This window comes from Equus quagga, chromosome 10, assembly GCF_021613505.1.
Source record: "Equus quagga isolate Etosha38 chromosome 10, UCLA_HA_Equagga_1.0, whole genome shotgun sequence".
Taxonomy (NCBI): domain Eukaryota; kingdom Metazoa; phylum Chordata; class Mammalia; order Perissodactyla; family Equidae; genus Equus; species Equus quagga.
This window is the reverse complement of record NC_060276.1, coordinates 34,756,199-34,768,057: the sequence shown is the minus strand read 5'-3', so window position 1 is coordinate 34,768,057 and position 11,859 is coordinate 34,756,199.

Genomic DNA, 11,859 nt, shown 5'->3' with positions numbered 1-11,859 from the left:
GCTCAAGAAGGAAAGGAAGTACGCTCTCCCTACTCATGGGCCCCGTACCAATATTTTCATGAAACAGATCTGAGCAGTTCTATAACTGGTCTCTGAGACCTCCTCCTTGGCATTTCCCCACAACACCTTTTGTGCCTTCTCACCCTCTATGCCAAGATGGAAATTGAGCGAGAAGTAGGGGGCAATACAAAATGCCAGAGCCCAGGAGAATTAGTGCTTTAAATATTGGCACCTAATTTGGTTTCTGAGTGACAGATTTCTCAAGCAAGTATCCCTCGTGTTGTAGGACTTGGGCTTTGAACCCAAGAAAGGGTGTGTTGTCTGGACTCATCTTCCTTAGCCATCTTTTCTATCTCCATAATTTTCAAAAGAGTAGAGAATCTGAGAATTAAAAGAAACCTTAGAAGCCATATCTACCCTCTTGCTCAGTGCAGAAATGTCCGCCTGATAATCTGGAAAGCTCATCCCTCTGTAAAGCGGCTTCTTCCACGTTTGGGCACCCCCTAATTGCTTAAAACGTCTTCCTTAGGTTGAGCAAAAAGTAGCTTCACACAAACCATTCGAATTCCTCTTTCACATAACAGACCTTTAAGATATGTCATGTCACCCCACGTCTTCTCTCCTCCAGGCTGAATATCTTCAGTTCATTTACACGATGCCTCATGGGACGTGGTTTTCAGAACTTTCGTCATTCTGGTTGTCTTTTGAGCATAGATTTGATCAATGTGTAGCTTGTAGCTCAATTAAAACCCTCTTTGGTTTCTTGCCTGAACTGCTATTATTTGCCTTATTCTTATACAGTTGACTTTTGTTTTAACCTAGATGCTGGGCTTTCCACGCATCCTCAATAACCGTCATCTTGTTTATTTTTTATTTCAATCTATCCCTTTATGATTTTTCTAGATCTTGAGTCTCTCATTTAAAATATCATATTGTTTATAGCAATGTTTCTCAACCTTTTATTTTTCATTATCACACCCCTAAAGAGACTTTTTAGATGTTTTTTCCTAATCTCTCCCTATGAAATTTTAATAACATAGATATGCTATACATTTATATGTTTATGTACTATATGTATATCTGTGCTCTATATATAAAATTTTTTTTTCACTTTTCAAGAAGCAATTTTTGCCCTCTCGGAAGTGATACCACTCCTATTGAGAGTGCGTGCTCTATGTCATAAAGTTTCTTTTATCTGCATATTTGGTCAACCAGACTAATAAAAGTATTGAATGAGATACGGTCCAGGACAGAACACTGCAACATAACCTTCCCCTTATTAACAGTCACTTTTAATAAGGTTATTCAAACTTGAAGCAACCCATATAACTTCTGCTACCACTCCTCTCCTATTTTTCTATTTTTTCCATGAGAATATCGTAAGACTTTTTCAAATGTCTCGCTGAAATCCAGGTACATTACACTAAGTTTTCCCTTCATCGACCCTTCAATACCCATTCAAAAAAGGAAATGGGCTTAGTTAAGCATGACTTGTTTTCAGCTAGCGCTTGCTTAACCCTAGTGATTTCCGCTCCCTTTCTAAAGCCTTAAAAAATGATCTGCTTAATAGTGCATTTTATACTTTTGCCAAAGATCAATGCCACGCTCACTGGTCTGCAGTTTCCAGGATCTACATTTTGCACCCTGCAACACCACCACCCCCCTTCGCTAAACATTGGGACAATGTTTGCCTGCCTCTTTGCATCTCTCACCTCTTCCTTTTGCCATAATTTCTCAAAGCTTTCTAAGACTGGCTCTATGATCACATCTGCACATTCTCTCACTAGCCTCGGATGTAATTTGTCTGGGCCTGGAAACTTGAACTCAGTGAAGGAAGTTAAGTACTCCCTTATTATCTCCTCATCTATCTTGGGCTTTAATTCTCTTTCCAGTTCAAAGATCATGCTCCTTGCTGGAGAGGTTAAGTAACTTGCCCACAGTCACACACCTAGTAAATTGGCAGAGCTGGAATTTAAATCCCACCCTGTCTGACTCTAAAGTCTGGCTCTTAACCAGCATGCTATGTAGCTTTCAAATATCAAATGAGTGATATGGCCCACGGGTGCTATATGAGTTCCAAAGTGGAAGAGAATTCTTCCAGCAAGAGTAGTCAGTGCAGGGATGGTAAAAGAGGTGCAATTTGAACTGGATCTTTAAGAATGAGTAGGATTCTAATAGGAAGAAAGGAGTGATGTGTGCATGTGTGGTAGGTGATGGGGAGATTGAGGATAGCATCCCAGACATGGAAAATAATAAAGAATCACCACCTTGGGTCTGCCTCGTAGTACAGTTGGTTGATCACTAGGAACACTAAGAGATCACAAACGGTCGAGAGATAGCCAGGGTGTTCCTGCCTTCCTTTAGCAAGTAACCATTCATTCGAGCTCTGTTGCTTACTGGTGGTATGCCCTAGGGCAAGGCACAGTCCTCCTGACCCTTGCTTTCCTGCTTTATAAAATGGGAATAATAGTAGGCCTACTTTGAGAGTGTTGTTGTGAGGATTCAATCAGCTAGTTAATAGATGTAAAGTACTTAGAACATTGCCGGGCATACAGTTTGGGTTCACCGAATATTTATTACAGTCATTACTATTATTACTGGGGTTCATTTATTCATTCAACAAGCACTTGCTGAGCTCCTCCTATGTGCTAGATACCATGTTAGGTCCTGGGGATATAACAGTGAGCAATAAGAAACACGACCTCAGCCCTCAATCAGTTAAAGATTAGCTATCCATTTATTTTGTGGAAGTTTGCAGTCTGTACTTTTTTTCTTGTTGTTTCATATTCTGGGTAAACTGGTACGTTTTACTTATTCCTTCAAAAGTTTTGCCCTCTTTCAAAAGTTTGTGGGGATAGTGGTAAGGAGCCTTTTGATCCAGCAGCCCAGGATTTGTGGAGCAAGTTAGTGGCTACTCTCCCCAAGATGCTGTAGATTCTAATTAATTCCATCTCAGCCTTCACCCAAGTCTTGGGTTCTGCCCTTTTGCATCCTCCAGCTGCATTCCTAGCCCAATCATTCCCCTCATCTTGGGCATTTTCCAACCCTAGATTGTAAAATTGAATTCCTCTATGGGAAAAAGCCAGCTGCACCCTGTGTGTGTGTGTGTGTGTGTGTGTGGGCGGGGGGGCGGGTGCTGCACATCAGTGTAGTGTGGCACAGCAGTGTGGGGCAGTGCCATTTGGTTTTGGCCAGCTAACTGCAGTCCCTGTCTCTTTTGACTTTACAATCCCGCAAGGCCAGTGAGAGTGTGAACAGAAGCCACGGAAGAGGATGGACTGTCAGCTTCCAAACCAAATAGCCTTGGGCCAGTGTGGGGTGGAGTTCAACCAAGACTTTGGGAGGGGGTAACTTGGACATCTTCCCTGTTGGCCTGGTTAAAACAAATATATGCTTCACTGGGCTGTCGGCAGAACTTCCTTTAATTAAGGGAAGCAACTCATTTGCCTTGTCAACTAAAGGGCTCTAGTTTCTCAATATTAGTCAAAGGAAACCTCTTTCTCTGGTAATTGAAATAAATGGTTATAGTGGTTCCTAATCTCTGACTATATCAAATCTATACTACTCTGCTTGGTGACCAAGGCCCTTCCTCCACCAAGGGATGCCACTTTATCCATTTCTAATGATTGGCTTCACCACTACTCCTTGGCTTTGGTCTAGCTGGCCTTTGTGTTTCATTTCTCAGGGCTGGCAACGTTTTCAGGAATACAACCACCACTGGCTGGTACTGGGGTAGGGAACTCAGGGCTGGGAAAGGTTGGCTTGGGTTAATGATTTGGATGCAGATTTTATCTAAGACTTAAGCATACATTGTAGCTGAGGATTGGCCCCAGAGCATTAAGAATTGGGTACCAGGTGAGAATAGGCAAGGCCATAACCAGAAGGCAAGGTGAGGAGTCGAGAATTGAGGTGATCTAGAACTCACAGGTCAGGAAACATTGTGCAAGGTGGGATGGAGCCAGATAACGAAAGATAAAGGCTGAGAATGAAGCCAAATATCAGGTATTCATTCTAACTGGGTGCTGCATGCATGGCATGATTCAATCCTACCTCCACGTTTTTACTCTAGATGTCCCCCTACTGGGACTGTCCTTTCTCACCCTTCCATCTATCCAAGTCTTGCCTATCCTTTGATTTTCCAACCTTACTTTTTCCACGATGGCTTCTTCCTCCCTCACTGATCTGAAACCTCTGAATAATCATCTTTCTTTGAGTCTGTATCATATCACAGAGGGTTCTAGTTTATCCTTCTCCAACTGTTACATGTGTGCACTTGTGTTTCCTCCAAATGTAAACTCCTTGAAGACAGCAGCTTTGGCTTTTGCACTTCCCATAGTATGGAGCACAGGGTGAGGCACCAAGTGGATGTGCAGTAAATAGTTGGTAATGGATTCCAGAGACATTCAGAATGGAAGTCAGTAGCAACTTAGCAAGAGACCCTGAGATGCGCCCATCACACACTCACAACATGTGCTTAGAAAATCAAGTAGAACTGTCTTCTTGGTTTTCAAAACTTGAGAAACAGAGGAGGTCTGAGGGAAATGATTGTATCTCTTTGTCAGAGTTACACATCCATAAACAGCCCTTTGAGTGCTGGGAAAGCTTATAGAATTAGAACAAAGAGGGCAGAGGCAGCCTTGAGCTGTCATTGAGACTGGGAGTGAAGTAAAGATTGGGCAGAGGGTTAGAAACAAACAGAATTATGAAAAATTTCCAACATGAGAAGAAAGGAATCTTTTTCAATCCCAATAAAATGCCATTCATTTGGGATCTACTTATTTAGGATTTTTGAAAAATTGGGCTAAGGGAGGCTGTAGCTTGTTATAGCCAGATCTTGAAAGAAAAGACTTGCTAAACTAATTAAGCCTCCTTGATGTTGGGAGAGAGAATGGGGGATGGGACAAGGTCTTGTTTGACTTTGTTAAAAGTAGTTTTCCCAGTTCCCTCCTAGAGCTCTTTAGAAGTCTCATTAAGCTAATTATAAGTCCTGGTTGTGTAGTCATTCCTGTCCTATTTTTCCCTTGTAAATAATTAGGAGTATTAGAACTGCATTTAAAAATCTACAATTTTAACTTTTTACTATTTTAGATCCATTCCCCCTTCCCAGCTGGTGCCAAGAAAGAAGGGACTATGGAAAGCCTCAAAGTACGGGGAGCTTTCATGTGCTATCTCATTTAATCTTCACAAAAACAACTCTGTGCAGATCTATTGTTTTTCGTGGTTAGCAGAGATAGGGGAGATGCTGGGTGGAGGGTGGGGTGATGGTGGTGGGGTGTTAAGTAACCAGCCTCAGGCCACACAGGAAGGAAATAATGGAGCCCTGTTTTTTTGAAAAACAATTCTTCCAACTCCAAAGTCCTCCAGCTTTCTCCTGGGCTTTCTTGCCTCTAAATTGAAAATAACCATTGACTGATAGGGGATTCGAAGACTTTTCTTGGCAAATCTTGCTTTATTAACTCATCTAAGTGGCTATGAATTCATGAGAAGAATACGTGGTGGAAAACAGAGGTGATATTCGTAATAGCCCAAACCTGCAACCAGCCAAGATGTCCAAATTTTAGAAATAGAGAACAGGGGCCGGCCTGGTGGCGCAGCAGTTAAGTTCGCACGTTCGGCTTCTCGCCGGCCCGCAGTTCGCCGGTTCGGATCCTGGGTGTGGACATGGCACCACTTGGCAAGCCATGCTGTGGTAGGCATCCCACATATAAAGTAGAGGAAGATGGGCATAGATGATGTTAGCTCAGGGCCAGTCTTCCTCAGCAAAAAGAGGAGGATTGGCAGCAGATGTTAGCTCAGGGCTAATCTTCCTCAAAAAAAAAAAGAAGAAAGAAATGGAGAACAGATTAGCATTTGCCATGGGTGGGGAAAGGGTTGCAGGAGGGAGGTGGGTGCAGTTATGAAAGGATAACACCACAAAGGATCCTTGAGGTGATGGCACTGTTGAGTATCTTGACCGTGGTGGATACATGAACCCACGTGCAATAAAATTGTATAGAACTGAAAGCAAACACAGATGAGTAAAAGTAAAACAGGAAATCTGAATAAGATCTGTGAATTGTATCAATATTGTTATCCTAGTTGTGATATACTAGAGTTTTGCAAAATGTCACCATTGAGGAAAGCTAGGGAAAGGGTAAACAGGATCTCTCTGTACTATGTCTTACAACTGCATGAGAATCTACAATTAGCTGAAACAGATCGATAAAAAAAGATTAATGTAGTGGGGAGATTTGTATGTACATCAAATATATTCTATCTCATCAGTCAGAAATCACTTTTGAAAGATGAAATTGCGGTGGGTCTGATCGATTTGAGCAGTGCAGCCAAGACTTGGAGGTGGTGGGACTCTCAGCTCAGGAAGAAAGTTCACACAGGTCGCTGAGCCTGACTGAGTGTAAATGAATGGGAGTGTGGTGTGAAATTTGAAGGAACAGATTTCACGCTTGGGGGCCTTTCGTCCAAGGTCATAACTTTGCAGGTTCCTTTGCTCTTTTCTGGGAGATTGAACCCTGTTCCCAGAGACCTGACTACGATGGGCCTCAGCCAGGAATGACTACGTAAATCGTGAGGCCCAGTGCAAAATGAAAATGCGAGGTCTCGTTCAAAACGTATAAGTAATTTCAAGACGGTGACTGCATAGCATTAAAGCAGGCACGGGGCCTCTCTGAGCACGGGGCTCTGTTAAACTGCATAAGTCCTGGCCCCAGTTAACATTTCTGTTAAATCTCCACAGCTGCAACATCTAGAGAATACAAACCAGCACCCCCTTCCCAGCCCCTCCCTGCTGGTCTGGACTGACCGAGCTAACTGAGGCCCAAATAGCCCTTTGGGACCTATTCATTGTGAAGTCACTATGCTGGGCACTTGGAAAATTCCTGCTGACTGATTGACTACATTGCTGCAGTGTAGACGAGATCTAGAACAAGAGAGGGAGGAGGGTAGAGTCCAGAGGCAGAAGCCGTGCTGGAAAACCTGGGTGCCCACTGGCAAAGAGAGGCTGGTGAAAATTAGATCAGGCTGGCGGCCATTCCTAACATGAGCAATGAAGGAAGCACTACACTACAGCCTAGAGGCCAGGGCTCAGATGTCGGCTCTGCCACTCTTAGAACAATCAAGTAATTTCTGGATGTGTAAGTTTTCTCATCTATAAAATGGAGAAAATAATGAGTACCTATCTTATTGAATTGTCATGAGGATCAAATGAAATTGTGGATACGAAAGCATTATGAAAACTCTCATGATGTATAGAAATGTAAGACAGGATTATTACACACATATCCTGGAGACTCTCCTAGCAGGTAACTGATGTGATCTAATGCCTGAAAGAAGAAGTAAGGTTAAAGTAAATGGCCCAGACTTCTGGTTCTGGCCAAGATAGAGTAGTACCATTCTTCCCTCCCAGGGCCTCCCTCTTCCAACTAAAAAACCCTGTACTTAACACAACAAACAAGCATACGAAGACTGAAAGGTGGAAGAAGGTGGACCACCTAAGGACCTCAGGACTTGAGGAAGAGCACAGCCTTGAGTTCTCTGAGTTTTCTTATTTCTTCCCATATATCCCAGACAGGACACTGCAGAAGCCCCCAACCCAGAACTTCCAACAGGCACAGATGAAAAAAGTTCCAAGGAAAGCCCGTTCCTCCTAGTCAGAGGACTGGGAAAAGGGTAACTGAACAATAGAACACTTTCCTTTGGCCCTTTCCACCCTGCTCCAGCTCGACACCATGGAAGAACTGCACGGCACTCCTCTGGGGGTTCGGCGGGGCAGAGTGGGGAGCTGATCTGCGCTCTCCCTGCCAGAAACAGTTGGTGCTCCAATTCCCCCGCCAGAGTAGTCCAGTGGTGCGTTAAGTCTCCGCCCTTGCTCTGCAGCAAGGAGACTGAGCAAGGCAAAGCGAGGCAGGGCTAGCTGTCTTCAACAAGCAATTATGCATTCTCTTGAAACAAGTGAAGAAATGGAAAATCTCAGAAAAGACGTAGAAAATGTAAAGAAGAACCAAAGGGAAATTATAGAACCAAAAAACACAATAATTGAAAAAATAGTCACTGGATGGTCTTAATAGTAGAGTGAAGATAACAGGTTAGAATCAGTGAGTGTGAAGACAGAGCAATAGAATTTACCCAATCTGAATAACAGAGAGAAAATAGACTGAAAAAAAAGTGGACAGGGCCTCAGGGACCTGTGGGACAATAACAGAAGAGTTATTATTTGTATCATTGGAGTCCCAGAAAGCAAGAGTAAAGAAGGTGGAGCTGAAGAAACATTCAAACAGTGGCTAAGAATATTGCAAACTTGTCAAACGATATAAACCTACAAATTCAAGAAACTGAGTGAATCCCAAACAGAACAAACCTAAAGAAATCCATGCCAATACACAACATAATTAAACTGCTGAAAACTGGAAGTCATGGTCCAAAAGAGAGAGTAGGTTTTGGGGAACTCAGTACAGAAGATCCTCAAGGCTGTCAGTCTCCCCTGTTTCCATCTTGCAAGGGAAGAAAGAGGAATCGCAACTACTTCAAACCCCAGCTTCTTCTGGTCCCTATCCCCAGTGCCACGCATCAAGTCTACCATTCACTGATTTAACCAACATTTATGAGCACCTAATATTTTTGAGTCATTCACCTAGCTGTTGGGAGATAACAGTCAACAAGCTGGAGTTCCTGGCTTTCATGGAGCTGCATTCTAATAGATGGAGACAGACACACACAGAATGTGTTGAGAAAGAGTGTAATTAAATATAGCAGTATTTATTTAGATACACACTTTTCCCAGAAAAGGATCTTACATCAGTCATCCTTTCATTCATTCCACATTTATTAAGTACCCAAGCACTCACAGCGTCTGAGAACCTCCTGGGCCTTGGAGATACAGACAATGGTCATTCTTGTAGGATAGGATTTCCTACCTTTGGCACTATTGACATTTGGGGCTGGATACTTCTTTGTTATGGGGGGTTGTTCTGTACATTGTACCATGTTTAGCAACATCCCTGGCCTCTACTGATTAGATGCTAATAGCAACCTCCAAATCATGAAAACCAGAAATATCCACAGACACGGCCAAATGTCTCCTAGTGGGGCAAAAACAGCCCAGGTCGAGAACCGCTGTTGTAGGATAAACTGACAAGTGGACAGATAGTTCATGTAAAATGTGTTCACTGCTAGGATGGAGAAAGCTCCTGTGGGTCCCATTGCTTCCAGAATATAACTGAGGCTCTTTAGCTTCAAAAACCAGGCCCTTCAGAGGTGGCGACACTCTCCACCTCCAGCCGTGTTTCTTGCTATGTAGCCAAAGCTCGCCAGTGTCTGATAAAGCACCAGAAGGTGAGAACATGGTGCAAAAAGGCCAGGCAGTGTTCCGCTCTGCTGTACACAGGGTTGCCAAGAGATGGAATCAACTCGATGGGACTAACAACAACAAAGCCAAAGCTCCTACTATACAGCACTTTAATCATCCCCAGAACATGGCATATTTTCCTTTCCCCAGGCCTTTCCACATGCCCTTTTCTCTACCTTGAATACCTTCCCCTGACCAGCTACCTCAAATAGCACAGCATTCCTCTCCAATCTGCCTCTGAGGTGTTTACTTTGAGGCAAAGACTGTGTCAAGTTCGTCTCTGTAGGCCCAGCGCCTACCATAATGCTTGCTCCTTGAAGGAATGCAAGGATACAGAAAAGAGGGAAGATATGACTGGCCCTAGTTCTCAGATTTCCTCCATTCTACCTGGGGGAGGTGAGGCAAACAGAAATGAAACAGTTACATTTCATACAACCCAGTTTGTTATGTGTGAACATGTGCGGGATGTATTAGCAATGATGGAGCATAGGAGGAGGATTCAGGAGATGAGGAATTTGAATTGGCCCTTGAAGGATAAGTCTGGCTTTGATAATATGAAGGGGAGGGAGGAGTTGTGAAGGGATGGAGGTGAGAAAAGATAGTGGAGCACAGTACACTCACCAGACACTGAGAAAACTGAAGCCCAGAGAATACAGGCCTGAGACCTGCTTTGTGGTGTACAGGAGGTCTGCTCCTACCCTGAGGTCTGGCTGAATAAATCTTGGCTCCTTTAAGCAAGTAGCAAATGGAAAGGGTTCTAAGGGTGATGGGAGTTCTGGACTACTGGAAAACATTGCAAGTAACAGGTTTAGAGAATGAACACAGGCACACTGCCCCCCAAAATGAGATGATATTCCAAGCACAGGAAGCAAATGCTTCATCAGCACCTGTGATTTAGCTAACTTTGATTGCGCACCTATTGTGTGCGATGTGCTTCCTGTATATTGTCATGTTTCGTTTTCACAGTGATAAGATAGGTCTCTCAGTGGCAGAGCTGAGATTCAAACCCAAGCTTTCTGAGAGCAAGGCCTGGCCTCTTTCATTGTGCATACTGCCATGATTACCTGGGCCCAAGGTTGGAGTCTGGAGGCATTCCTTGTGAACTTCTTTCTTCGTTCCCTTCTTCCCTCTATAGACTTCTAATCCAGAGATACCTCAGTCAGAAGAATATACACACCCTCAGGAGTAGGGCATCCACAAACGCTTCCAAGACTGGTGAGGCAATTTTACCAAGATACAAGGACTCCTCCAGAGGGTTGCCAGAGAACTGGCTGCAACAGGCTGGCGTCTCACTCCTTTGGAGCCTCTTTCCCCAAGTGAAGCTCAGTTGTGAGGGGTCAGGCTAAGGTCTATGCCAGGCAGCTTTTCTTGGTGCCTTGGTGCCATTTGGTGGCTGTGCCCAAGAACAGGGATGACAGGACAGGTCAAGTTGTAAGTTTCAAGGGTGCGTGATGTCACTGCTTCCTCTGACTGAAAGATTCTCAGCATAGTTGTTCCTGTCTAACTAGAGCCCTACTTGGAGAGTTAAGCTTCCTAAAGTTAGAGAACCATGGGAAGAAGGTCAGCAGCCAAGGAACAAGAGCACTTAAGAAGCCAAGTATTTATAGTGAGGATATTAGTTTTTGCAGGCATCTAAGGTGCTTGTTTCAAGCCTTAGTAAAAGTTCCTGTTGTCCTGGACTTAGAATTGCTCTTTTGAACGCTGACTTTCCATACGACTGGATACATCTGCTCCTGGAGGAGGTAGTAAGGGCAGTGGGAGTGAAAGGGAGCTTCATAAGAGAAGAGCCCAGGAGAAAATGTGATCTGGGGACTCTCTTCTCATGAGGGCTTACAACAATCAGCTTCTTGCCTTCCTTGAGGTGAGTCGTGGAGCCTGTCGCTCAGCAGGGAATACCCTAAAGGCCTCTATAGTGTGTGCCTTAGAGAATGTGTGTGAAGGAAATGGGGTATATTTTTCCCTTTCCCTCTCTCCCCTTTCCAGAATCTGAGGGTTATTGCTATCTACCAAGTGGTACTTTGTCCAGCTTGGCCTTCAACCAATATAGTGCTCCCACTGTTCGCTTATAAACAGCTCCTGCAGTCTCGCCTCCACCAGGAAGTCAGGCCTCTTCCTTTGCCCAATACTCCTATAGACGTTCACTCTTCTCCACCTCAGAGGCACTTTGCTTAAGCTGTGTATTTTTGCTTCTTCGTCAAAACTTTTCCCTACAGAATCTTCAGCCTAAAGAAGCAGGGGCAAACTCTCTATCAGCCCTTACTGCCTCTTGGATCATGTCTAAGGCCGTGGAGCAGAAGGAATCGGCACTGTGCCAGGTACTTGACATGCATTACTTCATTGAATTTCTCCATTAGCTCAGTGAGGTAAGTGTTGCTCATTTCCACATTTGATAGATGAGGAGACTGAGGTTCAGAGAAGTTGAGTAATTTATACACAGTTACACATCTAGTAAGTAGCAGGACCAGGATTTGAACCTGGGTACTCTATTCATCATACTTTCACTGTAATTGTCTATTTTA